Raw genomic sequence first — 3,777 nt, forward strand, 5'->3', positions numbered from 1 at the left:
TAATTTCATGGCTGCACTCACCATCTGCAGTGATTTGGGAGCCTCCCAAAATAAAGTCTGACACTGTTTCCACTGTTTCCCCATCTATTTCCCATGAAGTGATGGGACCAGATGCCATGATCTTCGTTTTCTGAATGTTGAGCCTTAAGCCAACTTTTTCGCTCTCCTCTTTTACTTTCATTGAGGTTTTTTAGCTCCTCTTCACTTTCTGCCATAAGGGTGGTGTCATCTGCATATCCAAGGTTATTGATATTTCTCCCAGCAATCTTGATTCCAGCTTGTACTTCTTCCAGTCCAGCGTTTCTCATGATGTACTCTGCATAGAAGATAAATAAGCAGGGTGACAATATACAGCCTTGACGTACTTCTTTTCCTATTTGGAATAAATAACGGGGGGAAATTAAACAAACTACCAAACAAAAATCTAGCATTTAAATCATAAGTTTGTAAGAGCAGATATTTTATTAATGAATCAAAGAAAGAATAGCATAAGCCCTTCCCTAGTGGTCCAGAGGCTAAGACTCCACGCTGCCAATGCAAGGGGCCCGGGTTCAATCCTTGGCCAGGGAACTAGATCCCACATGCAGCATATGGAATCTTCAGTTGCAGCAACTAAGACCCAGTGCAGCAAATAAATAAATATTTTTAAAAAAAATCTGCTCCTTTAAAAAAAAAGAGTGGTATAAAATCTTAGAACACTTGAAGAATGAAAAAATCATCTTTGGCAATAAAAATGCTGCAGCAGAAATGAACAGAATAACAGAAGACTTTTGTATGACCACAAGAAAACAAGGGGACAGAAAATAGAAGAAAAGATTCTAAAAATCCACACACATATGGACACCTTATCTTTGACAAAGGAGGCAAGAATATACAATGGAGTAAAGACAATCTCTTTAACAAGTGGTGCTGGGAAAACTGGTCAACCACTTGTAAAAGAATGAAACTAGATCACTTTCTAACACCGCACACGAAAATAAACTCAAAATGGATTAAAGATCTAAATGTAAGACCAGAAACTATAAAACTCCTAGAGGAGAACATAGGCAAAACACTCTCAGACATAAATCACAGCAGGATCCTCTATGATCCACCTCCCAGAATTCTGGAAATAAAAGCAAAAATAAACAAATGGGATCTAATGAAAATGAAAAGCTTCTGCACAACAAAGGAAACTATAAGCAAGGTGAAAAGACAGCCTTCTGAATGGGAGAAAATAATAGCAAATGAAGCAACTGACAAAAAACTAATCTCAAAAATATGCAAGCAACTTATGCAGCTCAATTCCAGAAAAATAAATGACCCATTCAAAAAATGGGCCAAAGAACTAAATAGACATTTCTCCAAAAAAGACATACGGATGGCTAACAAACACATGAAAAGATGCTCAACATCACTCATTATCAGAGAAATGCAAATCAAAACCACAATGAGGTACCACTTCACACCAGTCAGAATGGCTGCGATCCAAAAATCTGCAAGCAATAAATGCTGGAGAGGGTGTGGAGAAGAGGGAACCCTCCTACACTGTTGGTGGGAATGCAAACTAGTACAGCCACTATGGAGAACAGTGTGGAGATTCCTTAAAAAATTGCAAATAGAACTACCTTATGATCCAGCAATCCCACTGCTGGGCATACACACCGAGGAAACCAGAATTGAAAGAGACACATGTACCCCAATGTTCATCGCAGCACTGTTTATAATAGCCAGGGCATGGAAACAACCTAGATGTCCATCAGCAGATGAATGGATAAGAAAGCTGTGGTACATGTACACAATGGAGTATTACTCAGCCATTAGAAAGAATTCATTTGAATCAGTTCTGATGAGATGGATGAAACTGGAGCCGATTATACAGAGTGAAGTAAGCCAGAAAGAAAAACACCAATACAGTATACTAACACATATATATGGAATTTAGAAAGATGGCAATGATGACCCTGTATGCAAGACAGGAAAAAAGACACAGCTGTATATAACGGACTTTTGGACTCAGAGGGAGAGGGAGAGGGTGGGATGATTTTGGAGAATGGCATTCTATCATGTATACTATAATGTAAGAATTGAATCGCCAGTCTATGTCTGACGCAGGATACAGCATGCTTGGGGTTGGTGCATGGGGATGGCCCACTGAGATGTTATGGGGAGGGAGGTGGGAGGGGGGTTCATGTTTGGGAACACATGTAAGAATTAAAGATTTAAAAAAAAAAAAAAACAGCAAAAAAATAAATAAATAAAGTTCAATAGAACTAAAAAAAAAAAAAAGAAGACCTATGCATTAGGATTAATGTCAGAATAGTAGATACTAGAGAAAGAAAGAGACAAGAAAGAAAGGGGAGAAAGTAGGAGAGTGGGGAATCATTAAAGGAATAATTAAAGAGAACTGAAGGAAATAAGTTGACAGAATAAATGGGCCATCATATGATCAACATCAGTTTGGTTCAGTTGCTCAGTCGTGTCTGACTCTTTTGGACCCCATGAACCACAGCACACCAGGCCTCCCTGTCCATCACCAACTCCCAGAGTTCACTCAAACTCATATACATTGAGTTGGTGATATCATCCAACCATCTCATCCTCTGTCGTTCCCTTATCCTCCTGCCCTCAATCTTTCCCAGCATCAGGGTCTTTTCCAATGAGTCAGTTCTTTGCATCAGGTGGCCAAAAATATTCGAGTTTCAGCTTCAGCATCAGTCCTTCCAATGAATATTCAGGACTAATTTCCTTTAGAATGGACTGGTTGGATCTCCTTGCCCAAGGGACTCACAAGAGTCTTCTCGAACACCACAGTTCAAAAGCATCAATTCTTCGGCGCTCAGCTTTCTTTATAGTCCAACTCTCACATCCATACATGACCACTGGAAAAACCATAGCCTTGACTAGACGGATCTTTGTTGACAAAGTAATGTCTCTGCTTTTTAATATGCTGTCTAGGTTGGTCATAACTTTCCTTCCAAGGAGTAAGCATCTTTTAATTTCATGGCTGCAATCAAATGAAAATAGACCCATTCTAAGACATATCATTATTAAGTTTGAAAACACAGAGAGTAAATAACATACCCAAAATGTTTTCCAGTGAGGGAAAAATACACTTTCCTAAAAAGATTTTGGAAACAGAATGGCTCTGGACTTCTCAATGTTGCATGCATGGTGGCTCAGACCATAAAAAAACTGCCTGCAATGCAGGAGACCAGGGTTCAATCCCTGGGTTGGGAAGATCCCCTGGAGAAGGGAATGGCAACTCAATCCAGTATTCTTGCCTGGAGAGTTCCATGGACAGAGGAGCCTGGCAGGCTACCATCCAAGGGGATGCAGAGTTGGACACAGACTTCTCAGGGCAACACTGGAAGCCAAAGAAAGAACAGAGTAATGCTTCAGATGCTGAGGAAAAATTAACTTCCAGCCCAGAGCTGTACATCTAACCAAATTATCAATTAAGTGTGAGAATATTATGAGCCCATTTCTAGACATGCAAGATCTCAAAAATTTGCTTCCCAAGTTCTCTTCCTCAACAAAGTACTGGAGGCCACATGTCACCAAAATTATAAAGTAAAGCAAGAAGAAGGATTAGTGAAAGAGAGGGCAGAGGAATAGCAGGGTAACAGTGAAAACAGATTCCTAATGCAATGTGCATACTTAGTTGCTCACTTGTGTCCCATTCTTTGTGACCCCATGGACAGTAGCCTGCCAGGCTCTTCTGTCCATGGAATTTTCCAAGCAAGAATACTGGAGCAGGTTGCCATTTTCTCCTCTGGGGGATCTTCCCAACCCAGG

Source organism: Capricornis sumatraensis, chromosome 16 (genome assembly GCF_032405125.1).
Source record: "Capricornis sumatraensis isolate serow.1 chromosome 16, serow.2, whole genome shotgun sequence".
Lineage (NCBI taxonomy): Eukaryota > Metazoa > Chordata > Mammalia > Artiodactyla > Bovidae > Capricornis > Capricornis sumatraensis.